The sequence below is a fragment of the Micromys minutus genome (genome assembly GCF_963924665.1).
Source record: "Micromys minutus genome assembly, chromosome: 3".
In the NCBI taxonomy this organism is placed as follows: Eukaryota; Metazoa; Chordata; class Mammalia; order Rodentia; family Muridae; genus Micromys; species Micromys minutus.
Genome location: NC_137972.1, coordinates 59,421,205 through 59,436,080, shown reverse-complemented (window position 1 = coordinate 59,436,080; position 14,876 = coordinate 59,421,205). Strand labels below are relative to the sequence as shown.

The 14,876-nt window shown below is 44.6% G+C and overlaps 1 protein-coding gene across 1 annotated transcript in view; it reads right to left on the bottom strand.

Moving 5' to 3' along the window:
- CYFIP1 (cytoplasmic FMR1 interacting protein 1) overlaps positions 1 to 8,037 on the bottom strand; it is an 87,261-nt gene extending 79,224 nt beyond the window's left edge. The window contains exon 1 of the mRNA XM_080914257.1: positions 7,966 to 8,037. The gene's annotated coding sequence lies outside the window, so the exon portion shown is untranslated. The remainder of the gene's footprint in view (positions 1 to 7,965) is intronic.
- Between the last annotated feature and the right edge of the window lie 6,839 nt (positions 8,038 to 14,876).

Sequence of the window (14,876 nt, the reverse complement as noted above, 5' to 3'; positions counted from 1 at the left end):
GCCAACTACTTAGTGTCCATGAGAAACACACTTTAAAGACACAAAGGAAGTGAAACTAAGAATGGAAAAGGATACACTAAACAAGCGAAATGTAATGACCCTTTAACCTTGGGCTCAGGAGGCAGAAGCAAGTGGATCTCCACGAGTTCAAAGCCAGACTGGTCTACACAGTAAGTGCCAAACCAGCCACGGTTACATAGTAAGACCCTGTCAGAAGAATAGCAAAGACACAAAATGAAAAGCAAAACCAGCTCTTTTGAGTCTTGTCTCCAAGATGACCAAAAAAAAGAAGAAGAAGAAGAAGAAGAAGAAGAAGAAGAAGAAGAAGAAGAAACAACAGTCGTGCCAAAGAAGAAGAAGAAGAAGAAACAACAGTTGTGCCAAAAAAGGGCTGAGACCACGTGCAGCCAATTCGCTGCACAAACTGCACCCGGTGCGCACCCAAGGATAAGGCCATTAAGATGTTTGTCATTCGGACCTAGTAAAAGCCGCTGCTGTCAGGGACATATTTGAAGCAAGCGTCATCGATGCTTACGTGCTTCCCAAGCTCTACGTCAAGCTGCATCACTGCATGAGCTGGGTCATCCACAGCAAGGTCGCCAGGAACCCATCTCGTGAGGCCCGGAAGGACCGGACACTCCCACCACGCTTCTGACCTGCTGGCGCTGCACCACAACCTCTACCAAAGCCCATGTAAAAAAACGTGGTTTCATGAGGATGGAAAGAAAAATGCCTTGGAGAAATAAAACGAAAGTTATACTTTATGTGGGAAAAAAAGAAAGAAAGAAAAGCAAAACCAAAAGAATAATGGCAGTGACTCTCCTGATACAGAAAATGGGACTTGAAAATTTTAAAAAAATTATTACTGATAAAAAACAGTCACTATTGCTGATGCCAAGAAATGCTTGCTGACAGGAGGCTGATTTGAATGTCTCCTGAGGGGCTCTGGCAGAGCCTTACTGATACAGATGAGGATGCTGGCAGCCAACCATCGGACTGAGCACGGGGACCACAATGGTGGGGCTAGAGAAAGGACTCAAGGAGCTGAAGGGGTCTGCAACCCCATAGGAAGAAGAACAACATCAATCAACCAGAACCCCCTGAGCTCCCAGGGACTAAATCACCAACCAAAGAGCACATATGGAGAGACCCATGGCTCCAGCCGCATATGTAGCAGAGGATGGCATTGTCTGGCATCAATGGGAGAAGAAGCCCTTGGTCTTGTGAAGGCTCGATTCCCCAGTGTAGGGGAATGCCAGGGTGGTAAGGTGGCAGTGGATGGGTGGAAGAGGGAGCATCCCTACGGAAGCAGGACGAGGAGGGACGGGAGAGGGAGGGAACCAGGAACGGGGATAACATTTGAAATGTAAAGAGATAAAATATCCAATAAAAAAAAAAACCATGGTGACACTTGCTGGGCACCCCACCATTCACTTGCTGGGCACCCCACCATTCAGAAGGCTGAAACAAGACAATGACTGTGTGTCTGAGATCATCATGGACTACATAATGATACCAGACTAGCCAGGGCCTTGGCAGGGTGGGCAGGGGGGCATTATAAAAGTCAGTCACCATCCAGCCTTGGGATAGAACAAGCATACAGGTACCTCACAACCCAGTCAACACATTCAGGTACCGGTAACAAGGAGAAAATCCTTGGTTTCATTAAAAAAAAAGATACGCAATTCTTTTAATTGTTAAAAGAATTCTCAACGAACTTGCATTATGTAAAACAGCATTATTAAAAAATACATATAGCATGCAAACAGTTACTACTGAACTGCCTGGCTCCTAAATCGTAAGCCAAACTATTAAATCTCTTTTTATAATCTGTATATACTCTAGAAGAATAGAGCCCTAATTTATCCCTAGCAGTTACTAAGTGAAGCAGATTTAAAAAACACGATTTAGACAGATACTGAGGGCACGAGGGACTGAGACGATAGCTAAAGTCAGGAAGGCACCCTGCTGTCACACTGAGAACCGGTGCCTGAGGGCTAACACTTGGAAGACAGTGTTTAGTACCTTTTTTTTTCTTCTACTTTTGAAACTCGCAAACTTAAGGGTCTGATGACTGAACTTAACCCCTGGCTTTCTTATACTCTCGGAGTCCTACTTCAGCTGTCCAGCCTCCATCCGTCTGTCCATCCTTCGTCTGCCTCTCTATTCCCAGGGCTGCGCGAATAACACGTGAACTGAGAAATCGGCAAACTCCACGACATTTACATTAATAATTTTGCTGGCAGAGAGTCACACCCACTCGTTTTCCACGCGGCTCTAACGCCTAAACAAGGCCCACAGAGCCGAGACTGTTCATGATCTGCACTGGCTTACAATGATGCCCAAAACATTGGGTGTAATAAGAAGGTCGGAAACTGCGGTGGTTTGGATAAGAATGGTCCCCAGAGGGCTGGAGAGATGGCTCAGCCGTTAAAGGCTAGGCTCACAACCAAAAATATAAGAATGGTCCCCAGAGGCTCAGCTATTTGGGAGTGGCACTATTTGAGAAGGCCACCCTTAATAAAGTTCCTCCTGTTGTAGTGACCCCCCAACCTTAAAGCTATTTTTATTATACTTCATAACTGTCATTTTTGCTACTGCTAAGAATCATAATGTAAATATTTCCAATGGTCTTAGGCAACCCTGTGAAAGGCTTGTCTGATGCCCAAAGGGATCTCAACCTACAGGCTAAGAACTGCTGTATTCTAGGGATTAGGAATTGTGGCCGAGCTAGAGGAAATGTGTCACTGTAGCTGGGCTTTGATTTGAGATTTCGAAGGCCCATGCCAGACCCAATATCTCCCTCTCTCTGTCTCCCCCACAACCCTAGATCAAGATGTAGCTCTCAGCTAATGCTCCAGTGCCTCGCCTACCACAATGTTCCAGCCATGATGACGGACTAAACCTCTGACACATGTAAGCAAGCCCCCAGTTAAATGTTTTCCTTGGTAAGAGTTGCCTTTGCCATGCCGTCTCTTCCAACCAATACAACAGTGAGACACCTTCAACAATGAACTTGATCAAGCAGGTACTCAGGGGTACTGACCTAAGACCGACTGGAGTGAAGAAAAATGTTAAAACAGAATGTCAGACGCTGAAGACATGGCTCGGTGATTAAAAGCATTGGCTCCAAAGGACCCAGGTTCAATTCTGAGCCCCTACATGGCAGCTCATAATCATCTACAACTCCTGTCTAGAGGATCTAATGTTGTCTTCTGGCGGCAAGTACACACATGGTGCACCGTCATAAAAATACCCAGAAGACCAATCAAATACATTATAATATACCCACACTAAAGACTACAGTTGTGAACTGCTTACCAATGTTTTAGTCAGTGATCACGGAACTCCTAGACCTGTGTGATGTAATTAATACCTGTACCTATTTTCTTTTTTTAAAAAATATTTATTTATTTGTTTTATGTATATAAGTACATACAATAAATAAACATTTATTTATTTTTGTATATAAGCTGTCTTCAGACACACCAAAAGAGGACATCAGATCTCATTACAGATGGTTGTGAGCCACCATGTGGTTGCTGGGATTTGAACTCAGGACCTCTGGAAGAGCAGTCAGTGCTCTTAACTGCTGAGTCATCTGTCCAGCCCCCATCTGTACCTATTTTCATTTGTCTAATTAAACTCTGATGCAGTGATGGAATTATACAGATATACACTAGAATATATTACTACAGTTTGAGCAACACATGACTGTATTACACATCAACAGAAAGAATTATTGGACTCGCTGTGTACAGAAACACTTAAGGTACTTACTACTCAGCTGATAGAAACAATGACTTCATAAAATTCCTAGGCAAATGGATGGAACAAGAAGCTATCATCCTGAGTGCGGTAACACAGTCACAACAGAACACACATGGTATGTACCCACTGATAAGCAGGTACTAGCCCAAAAAGCTCTGAACACCAAGAAACAATTCATAGATATTATGAAGCTCAAACAGAAGGAAGGCCAGAATGTGGATGCCTCAGTCCTTCTTAGAAGGGAGAACAAAACACTCATGTGAGGAAATACAGGGACAAATAGAGGAGCAGGGATTGAAGAGAAGATCATCCAGAGACTGCCTCACCTGGGGACCCATCCCATATGCAGCCACCAAACCCAAGCACTATTGCTGATGCCAAGAAGTGCTTACTGGCAGGAACCTGATATGGATGCCTCCTTAGAGGCTCTGCCAGAGTCATACAGATACAGTTGCGGATGCTTGCAGGTAAACACAAGACTGAACACGGAGACCCCAGTGAAGGAGCTAGAGAAAGGACTGAAGGAGCTGAAAGGGTTTGCAATCCCCATGGGAAGAACATTATCAACCAACCAAACCCTCCAGAGCTCACAGGGACTAAAACACCAACCAATGAGCACACATGGAGAGACCCATGGCTCCAGGTGCATATGTAACAGAGGATAGCATTGTCTGGCATCAATGGGAGAAGAGGCCTTTGATCCAGTGATCTCCTAGTGTAGGGGAATTCCAAGGCTGAGGTGGGAGAGGGTGGTTGGAAGCATGGGGTGGGGGAAAGGGGATAGGAGTGGGGGTGGGGTAAAGGGGATAAAATTCGGAGAATATCCAAAAAAAAAAAAAAAAAAAAAACAGAAAAAGAAACGTTTAAGGAATCCAGGATCGTTACCCATTTGGGCATCAGTGAGTGAAAATGTAAGACATGGAATAGTCAGTGTTACAGAAGAGAACTAAGTGTTACTTCTTCTCTCTTTTATCTTACCATTTCAAAAAAAAAAAAAAGCTTCTTAATTATATATTTGACTATTAAACTTGTATTTGCTGTGGCCTGCATGAGTTTGTTTCTATGAACCACATTCATGCATTGGATCTCTTGGAACAGGAGAAGCTAAAGTCAAACAGAAGAGGCTAAAGTCAGAGCAGAACATCACTTTCGGCACACACACAGCTGTATACGGTTCTGAACTATTTAAAAAATTACGGAGGTGGAAGCTGTACATTTTCTCACCTTTAAAAATACGATTTCAGGCCAGGTTGTATCTTATTTCTGTCATGTCAGCACTCATGAAGCTTAGATAGAGAGCAAGGATGGAGGTTGGAGAGGTGGCTCAGTGGTTAAGAGCACTGACTGCTCTTCCAGAGGTCCTGAGTTCAAATCCCAGCAACCACATGGTGGCTCACAACCATCTGCAATGGAATCCGATGCCCTCTTCAGGTGTGTCTGAAGACAGTTACAGTGTACTTATATGTAATAAATAAAAGGGCGGGTGGTATTCACACCTCCAATCTCAGCACTCAGGTGGAGGATCAGGAGTTCATGACACTCAGTCTCAAGCTCCTTCCCCTCCTCCCTACACATAAAAAGGCTGAGGCTGATGTAGAAGGACCATGAATTCAAGGCTGTCTGGACCAGGTAATGAAACCCTGTCTCAAGGGGAATGGGAGTGGAGATGGTTCTTCAATTAAGAGCTTTTCAAGAGGACCTAGGTTCAGTTCCCAGCCTTTAACTCCTATTCCAAGAGATCCAATGCATGAATGTGGTTCATACAAACAAATTCATGCAGGCCACAGCAAATACACGTTTAATAGTCAAATACATAATTAAAAAGCTTTTTTTTTTTGAAATGGTAAGATAAAAGAGAGAAGTAACACTTAGTCTTTCTTCCAGACTGTATCCAGAATGACATTTCTTTTCCTTTTAAGGAAGTGCTTATTTATCATTTGTGTATGGTGTATGTTGAGGGAGGGGTATGTATTTGGGCGCAAATCACTGTGTCCTTGTGAACATCATAAGACAATTTTCAAGAGTTAGTCCTCTTCTCCCACTGTGGTTTGTAATTCAGGTTGTCAGACCTGTCTGCCACCTCTACCCACTGTGTGCCATCTATACACACTGTGTGCCACCTATACACACAGTGTGCCATCTATATACACTGTGTGCCATCTATATCCACTGTGTGCCACCTCTACCCACTGTGTGCCATCTATACCCACTGTGTGCCACCTATACCCACTGTGTGCCACCATATATATCTACTGTGTGCTACCTATATCCACTGTGTGCAACCTCTACCCACTGTGTGCCACCTCTACCCACTGTGTGCCACCTATATCCACTGCGTGCCACCTATACCCACTGTGTGTCACCCCATCTTTCCAAGGCTCTACTTTTTAGAGCATTAGCTTTCCTTCTTACAGACATATTTGAGTAGCATTTTTGTAACACAGATAATATCACACATATTACTATACACATTTCACTTAATGGTGTTTGGCTGTTAAGAACACCTTGGATGGCCTTAAATGTAGCAACCTCTCCCCAACACCCCCATACTTTTTACTGAGAGCACAGAACCATCTTAAATGCAGATTCCAAGGCTTCCACGGGGCTTTCTGGAGAAAGCAAAAGGCAAGCACTAGGAAAGGATCAGTGGTTGCCAAGAGGATAGGAAAGAGCTAGCTACCAGGGACACAGGAAAGAAAATCTTGAGGTGATTAGGAACCAGTTTTGCATCTTAATTACAGGGGCAGTCAACACTCTGAAGCATGAATTTTACTACATGTAAAGTTTAAAATACGCTTAAGCCAGGGAGATGGCTGGGGGGGGGGGTAACCATCTGTCACACAAATATGAGTACAGCAGTTCAGCTCTCCAGAACCCACAGAAATGCCAATGGGCAACGGCAACCTCCCTGAAGCTCAGTGCTTCCCAGGTGGGTACAGGGGACTCTCCGGAGCAAACTGGCTAGCAAGACTACTCCAACCGGTGAAGATGCTGTTACAGTGAAGATGCTGTTCCGGGAAGGGGGCAACAGAAAAACATTCGCCACAACATCCCTACTGAATTCTTACGAGGCATGTTTGCAGTGGCTTACATGTATTTAAAAACTGAATCAATTCTTTCAGGCTATGTGCCTGTAGGCTTTTTATTAGGAACCACTAGCATCCTCAGGACTAGGGGAGCGCTGGTATTCAGACATACCACCAGTTTCTTGTGCTTCAACTTCCAGCCAATGAAACTTGGCCGGGGGTCTAGGAGCAACACACTACCTTGGCAAGCACTGATCTCAGTAACAGTACCTGCAGGAGTACCCCGGTATCAGTGGTGCTTCAAACACAATTCAACTAAGCGATCTGTTAGCAGACAACCAAGAACAAAATCTCTAGGCTCACCTAGTACTGTCCCATGTAACAACGGATAGCCCGATGCTTCCTTCAGCCCTGTCCCCTCACCAATCCCCAGTTGCAAATCTCTTCCTTCTTTTCTCACACTCACAAAATGTTGCAAATTACGCAGATGCTTAAAGGCTTAAAGTACAAAATTCGGTTTGAGTGTGCGGCGGCGCACTACAGCTTCTGAACGATCCCGTTTCCTTAACAAAGCCCAAAAATGCCTCTCTCCAAGGATCTGAGAACGGACGCCCCTACACTATACCCTCCTTCCTTTCCTCTGAAGCAGAACCATGGTGGACGCGCGTTTGTTTTGCCACTTTAGTGCAACATTAACTATCCGTCGCCCCTTACTTTTTTCAACAGTAAAATACCAAACACTAACGTTGTCTCTTCCTCTTTGGAGCGAAACCTCGTGCCGGAAGCGCGAGATCTGGGCTCCTCTGGGATCCAAGGATCCAGGGTCAGTCCGGGCGGGGGGTCTGGGGGTTCGGGACGCGGGGGTCGGGCCACCGGGGTGCAGGCTGCGCACCGCCGAGGGGACAGGGAATCGACACTGGGGAGCCCATGGCCCCGGGGACTCTGGAATGCGATTCCGGGGAGGGAGCTCTGGAGCCGCCGAGCTGGGCCGGGAGTCCGGGAGTCGGCAGCTGCGGTGCAGAGACCGGGAGACTCGGGAGACTCGAGAGCCCAGGAGGCAATCCCGGGAGGCCGTGCGGTTCCGGAGGCTGCGCCGAGGCCGTCTGCAGGCTCGCCCCACCGGACTACGAGTGGAGCAAGGACCCCGAGGCCAGGCGACCGCGCTTACCTGGTCTGCGCCGCCTTCGGTTGTCCAGGGCGGGCCCGGGGAGCTTTCCTACCCCAATGAGTCACTTGGGCGGGTCGGGAATGCACCAGGAAACACCCGGCCTCCTCCCCTTCCTCCGGGGCGGCGCTCCGCGGCTCGGCCTCTTCCTCCCCGCGCTCCTCCCTCCTCCCGCTGGCCGCCTAAGGTCCGGCTCCTCCAGCCCGGCCCGGTCGGCCCTTGAGTCTGTCCCGGAGTCTCCGGTGTCGTAGCCCCGCCTGCCGCTCAGATCAGCGCAGCAAAGGAAGCCGGGATTTGCTTGCTTGGTGGGCTCCACCCGTCCGGCCGGCTGGGAGAGGACGGAGACTCAGCTCCATACCGCCAGGCTCCCCAGCCTCCTGAGTTTTCCGTGATTTGGGGGACCTCCGCTGAGGCTAAATTCCAGGACTAGCCAATACAGAGCTGGAGATTTCACTAAAGATACTTAAAACAACATCAAAAAGAGTCGTTCATTTTATTTTGTATATGAACGTTTGGCTTGCTTGTGTGTCTGCACCGCAAGAGTGCCTGGTGCCCCCAAAGGTCCCCCTCCCACCCCACCCCACCCATCCCACCCAGCAATCTGGTGTGAGCCCGTGAGCCGAATACATGGGTTATGGGAATCCAATCTCGGTTTTTTGCAAGAACCACGGGGTGGTTCATTTTACTATAACTTGTTCTCAGTGTTGGTGAGAAGCCTCAGTAAATCCATGAATGATGAGCTTATCTTCTGCTCGTTCTTCAGATTTTCACTGCCCTTCTATCCTGCCTCTGATTGAACTTCAGGAGTCACAGAAGGTACAACCACAACAGAGAAGAGGCGCACATATGTGTTGAATGGTGGGAGCAAGGCTGGCGGGGAGCGTCTGTATGCTCCAGATCCAACTAAGAACCCTCTCTGGCCCCTGAAGTAACTGCTGCCATCTTTCTGAGAACTGGTAAACACTCCTCATAATGCCTAACAAAAGAAAACCTGACTTGAATTTGCCCTCCACCAACGCCAAGAAAAAACAAGGGGCAGGTTAAGTAACATAAATCATAATGCTGAACTTAGGGAGAAAAACAGTTCCAAACTTTCTAAGCTTCTTCACTCCAGACGACCCTCCTTACTGCTAAGAATTTTGACATTTTGTTTGTCGTTGGGGTCTGACAGTATCTAATGTAACCCAGGCTAGCCTCCATTTCCCAAGTGCTGAACATACAGGCATTCACCATCATGCCCAACTCCCATACCAGTTTGTTTTCCCCAACTAAACAAATAAATCCTTATTAAGTAACTTTTTTATTATTTATTTTATGTGTATAAATGCATTGTTGCTGTCTTCAGATACAGCAGAACAAGGCATCATCTCTCACTACAGATGGTTGTGAGCCACCATGTGGTTACTGAGAATTGAACTCAGGACCTCTGAAAGAGCAGTCAGTGCTCTTAACCACTGAGCCATCTCTCTAGTCCCCTTAAGTAACTTTTAATGTCAGAAAAATAAAACTTGTGCAATTGTATTTACAGCAGACACATACCAGGTTTATCATATACTATAAGGTGCTAAACTTATTTAAATGTGTAATCCTTATATCTTCTCTACATCTTCATTTCAAGAGTACAATGAAAAGTAGCAAAAACCAAACCGTAACAATAACACAAATATAACATGTTGGTTCCTTGGTGCAACAAAATACAAAACACAGGCTTAATGATGGTCTTCCACTTCTATGGGAACTACCCCAGAGATTAAGTTTAAACACTGGCATTTAATTATCCTACAAGCAATTCGAATTATATTGTTACATGCTGTAGAGAGAATCTAAGTATCACCTGTCACTACAAATGTCTATGACGAATGAACTGAGGCAGGAAATAGGAAAGGGGACACTGGCAGGAAGAGAGAGAATTCTGGGAAACAGTATACAAGGAGCCCCGTGGGCTCAACTGTAAAGGAGTCGAGCGAGTCTCTGAGGGGGAGAAGCTCAGAAGACACGAAGGAAGAAGCAGGCTGGGCCTGAAGAAGAGGTAACTAACTATGCCTGAGACATAGAATAGTTTAGATAGGTTAAATATTATTATTATTTCTGATCCACCTTTGATTAAATTCTCCAAGAGACGAAGGTCAATGTAGCAGGTTTTTTTTTCCCTCATTATAACCAGTGATTTAGCAAATGGACACAAACCCTATAATTACCCGCAAGTAATCAGAATGTCTTAAAAAGTTACTTGCAATCCTGCAGAACTGGGCATAAATCGTTGTGCTATTAAAAAAACAAATGAACCTGCTTTGTCAAATCCGGCCGTGTAAAGAAGGCAGCCCTGTAAGTGTCAGCCATCTTTAATGTCACCTCTTAAGGTACCCTGTATCCACCCATTGTCTGTAATCTCAGACTAGATGTTCGGTTTAGAGGTCTTGGTCCTGGTTATTTATTCTTTGGTCAACTTGACACAAGCTAGGGTCATCTGGAAAGACTGAACCTTTAATGAGAAAGTGCCTCTCTCAGATCGCCTGTAGACAAGTCCATGGCGGGCATTTTCTTGATGACTGATGGATGGGGAGGGCCCAGCTGTTATGATGGTTCCTCCCCTGGGCAAGTGGTCCTGGTGCTGTGAGAAAGCAAGCAGAGCAAGCCATGAGGAGCAAGTCAGTACAGTCTCTGGTTCAGTTCCTGACTCCAGGTTCACTCCCCTCAATGGGCTATTCTATGACAGACAAGTTAACTGTTTCCTCCCCAGGTTGCCTTTGAGTTACTAGAGCAACAGAAAGCAAAAGGAAGACAGTCACACAGCCTGTCACCTTTGCCTAGCTGAGCAGAACCCCAGCTTCAGAAATTCTTACATAAGCTATGTAGGAGTCTACGGGATGGTATCAATAGTTCAAAATCAAACTAATAGACAAGAGGCCGCTTATGTGTGAGGAGCTGAGGATGTTCTGAGTAAGTAAAGATGGACCAGTATACACAAAAACTAGCAATGGCAATTTATTCCTCCAGAATCTTTATAGTCTGACACGAATGGCCTACAGAAATCCAGGGAAGACTAGCCGAATGTTCTGTGATGGGCTTTTCCTGGAAAGATGCGGCATACATCATCTCATCCCCCAGATAAGGAGCGTATACAGGTCAAAGGACCAATATCACCAAAGTCCAACTTGGTGAGCCAGTGAGGTTTATTGAGGTTACCTACAGGAACATGGGTGATGGGTTACTACTAGAGCAGAAATGACTTAAAGATAGCTCTATCTGCAAAGCCCACCCCAGCATGAGTGACAGCTCACAAAAGCTGGAACCTGTTGTGCACAGCACAGCCAGCAGGCATGTCAACAGGCCAGAGAATTGTCATTTGTAAGTGACAGTGTTGATCCAAACCCCTGCCAGGTAGCTGGGCTGGTTTCTGCTTCTCAGTTTTCTTTGCAGTTAGGCTTGTCTGCGAATGGCTCTCCATAACCTTTATTGCTTTTGTTTGGGAGGGAGGGCCTAGTGACTCTTGTCAGTTTCAGGGGCTTCCTAGAGCTATTTTGAGTTGATTACCTTCTGTCTTAAAAAAAAAATCCCTATGGGATAAAATGTTCCCTTTTTTTTCAAAATTACTTATCTTAATTTTATGTGTTGGTGTTTTGCCTTCATGTATTTCTGTGTGCGGGTATTAAATCCCCTGGAACTGATTTTGAGTCTCAGACAGCTGTGAGCTGCCATATGACTGCTGAGAATTGTCAATACAAGGCTCATTCTCTAACATCAATAAACTATATATAATAAGAGCAATTATAAGAACTATTGGGGGACTGAAGAAATGGCTCAGTGGTTAAAAGCACTGACTGCCCTTCCAGAGGTCCTGAGTTCAGTTCCCAGCAACCACATGGTGGCTAACAACCATCTGTAATGAGATCTGATGCCCTCTTCTGGTGTGTCTGAAGACAGCTACAGTGTACTTATATTTAATAAACAAATAAATCTTTTTAAAAAGAACTATTAGGTAAGGGTTGCATTCACAACATCTAGTCCATTGGTATTTGGAAACCTTGGAGAAAACACTCTATTATTTATCCTGTGCTGGTGAGTTCAATGCTCTGTACCTAAATCACTTTCTATCAAAACTTGCATTTATCAACCTAACAGCATCTTCTTATACCTTAAAACAATTTCTTAAATCATAACCAACTTAAGCTTATGTGTGAGACTATAACTAACTAGTCTTTTAAGCTTATGTGTGAAACTATAACTAACTAGTCTCTTAAGCTTATGTGTGAAACTATAACTAACTAATCTTTAACCTCATCAGAGACCTAAGATGGATAAATATTAGCTGGGTAAACAGGAAGTGCACAGCAAGCAGCTTCCAAAACTACAGAAATGACAAGACTGGTGGCAGACTGGACAGTCATCCAAGGCTCCTCTGCAACATTGGGACATCCATCTTCAGCCTTCTGGCTTAAAATATCTGACAGACTTACTTGTGACCTTGGCTCTACAGAGTTGGTCAACTGACTTCCTCTCGTACTGCCTGCCCACAGTTTGGACAGCAGAGTGCCAGCAGTTAAGGCAAGTCCTTTGCGTGGTGGCAGCTTTGCCACACAGAAGAAAACTCCATATGGAGGTTCTATGATGCCTATCATCTTCTTAGAAGTAGAATGGGGATGCTGCCAGGGGCAGACAGGTCTCACTGTCATAAAAAGCCTTAGGTTAATAAAATATCTTAAATGCTATATTCTGTACATCTCTGAAGTATTTGAAGACCATCTAGCTATCTAAAGTATATCTGAATAGGCAACTGTCGCTTGTTTCTAGTTCTTTACTGTTTTTTTTAACTTGGAAAACATCTACAGAAGTCTAAATAAAGCTTGTTTCTGTAATTAACTAAATTAGTGTCTATCATGACCACAAGTTTGATTGACTGACTAAAAATTTGCTTTTCTTAGTTATTCTATACAGTTTGCAATAGTAGCTTTAAAGGACTAGAACTTTACATTTTTTAAAATGAGTTCCATGGGTACAATATCTTAAACAAGAGTTTGAAACATATATGCAGAATGTTGTAACAAAAATAATCTTATTTTTTTTATCACTATTCAAACATTCATTCTAGGCTAAAAGTAAATTCAATGATCTACTGCTTTATTCTATCATTTCTATATCTCCCCCCCCTTTTTTCTTTTCACCACCTTTCTCTACTCTTCCCTCAAACACAAGATAGGAGAGAAAGACAAGTGGATTCCCTGATCGTGGGCCCACTGTCACACTTCTCTGGGTGTGAAATGAGTTCCTTGGTCAAAAGCAATATTGTGTGGAATACCACGATGATGGATAAGGCATTCTGTAGTCCAGGATGGTGGTTTTGGCAGAAGCCTTACATGCAGGAGAGGCAAATCCATAACCAGAATAAGTATCTACTCCAGTAAGAACAAAACGTTGTCCTTTCCGCAGCGGAAGAGGTTCATTGTAGTCAACCTTCCACAGGTTGCTGGCTGGTCACCTCAAGGAATGGTGCCATATCTGGGGCTCAGTGTTGGTCTCTGCTATTGGCAGATCTGGCATTCAGCAGCAGCTGTAGCCAGGTTAGCCTTGATGAATGTTGTTGAGCCCAAGCATGACTTCCATCTCAGCCACCACAGCCACTTTGTTCATGTGCCCATTGAACAATGACAAGAATGGCTGAGGAAAGAGGCTGGTTGTCCAGAGAATGGGTCATCTTATCCACTTACAGAATAAGTCCTAGAACAGCCAGGGCTACACAATGAAACCCTGTCTCAAAAACAAACAAATGAACAAACAAACCAAAACAAAAAACAGAAACAGAGAGAAAAACTTAATAAGGTTATAGAAATAATTTTAATAATGTTCCCCATCATCCTGAAGCATCTGGTCTGATAGAAAGATGGAATGGTCTTTTGAAGATGCAGTTAAAGTGCCAATTAGGCGGCAGCAGCATGGAGGATGGGGCAGAGTTCTTCAGAATCAGTGTCCAATATATGGTACAGTTTCTCCCATAGCCAGGATCCATGGGTCCAGGAATAGAGGGGTGGAAGAGGGAATAGTTCCACTCACTATCACTCCTAGTGACCCTCTAGGAAAAATTTTCCTCCTGTTTCATCAACTGTAGGTTCTGCTGGCCTAAAATTTTCTGGTTCCAGAGGACGAAGTGCTCCTACCAGGATCCACAGCAAACATTCCATTGAACTGGAAGCTCAGACTTCCTCCTGGTCATTTTAGGCTTCTAATGCCCTTAAATCGACAGGCTAAGAAGGGAATAACAGTGTTAGGAGGGGTGATAGTTCCAGATTACCATGGGAAATTGGATTGCCTCTCCATAGTGGAGGTAAGAAGGATTATGCCTGGAGTGCATGAGATCCCTTAGGACATCTCTTAGTACTACCAAGTCCTACGATTAAAGTCAATGGGAAACTACAACAGCCTGATCCAAGCAGGATGACAAAAAAGAACACAGAACCATCAGGAATAAAGGTATGGGTCACTCCTCCAGGAAGAGAGACAAGACTTGCTGAGGTGCTTGCAGAGGGCAAAGGGAATACAGATGGGTAGATAGAACACATTTGTAACATCAATTGGTATTTAAGTTGAGATACTAAAAGAATGTACCCAAGGGATTTTGCCCCATTGTAATTTAAAAAGGTATTTGTGATTGTACGAGGAATAGTTATATCATGCTAGGCATATTCATGACCCTGTTATTATTTCATGTGGACATGAGATATTATTTGTGTCAAGTTGACAAGGGGTGGATGGTAGTATCTATTCCTGGTTGTCAACTTGACTATAACTGGAATGAACCACAATTCAGAATTGGGAGGCTCGCCTGTGATGCTGATCTTTAGGCATAGTGGCTATGAATCCCAGGACTCTAAGGGGAGGAGATGCATGAGTTCAAGGTCATCTGGAACAAAGCAAGTCCT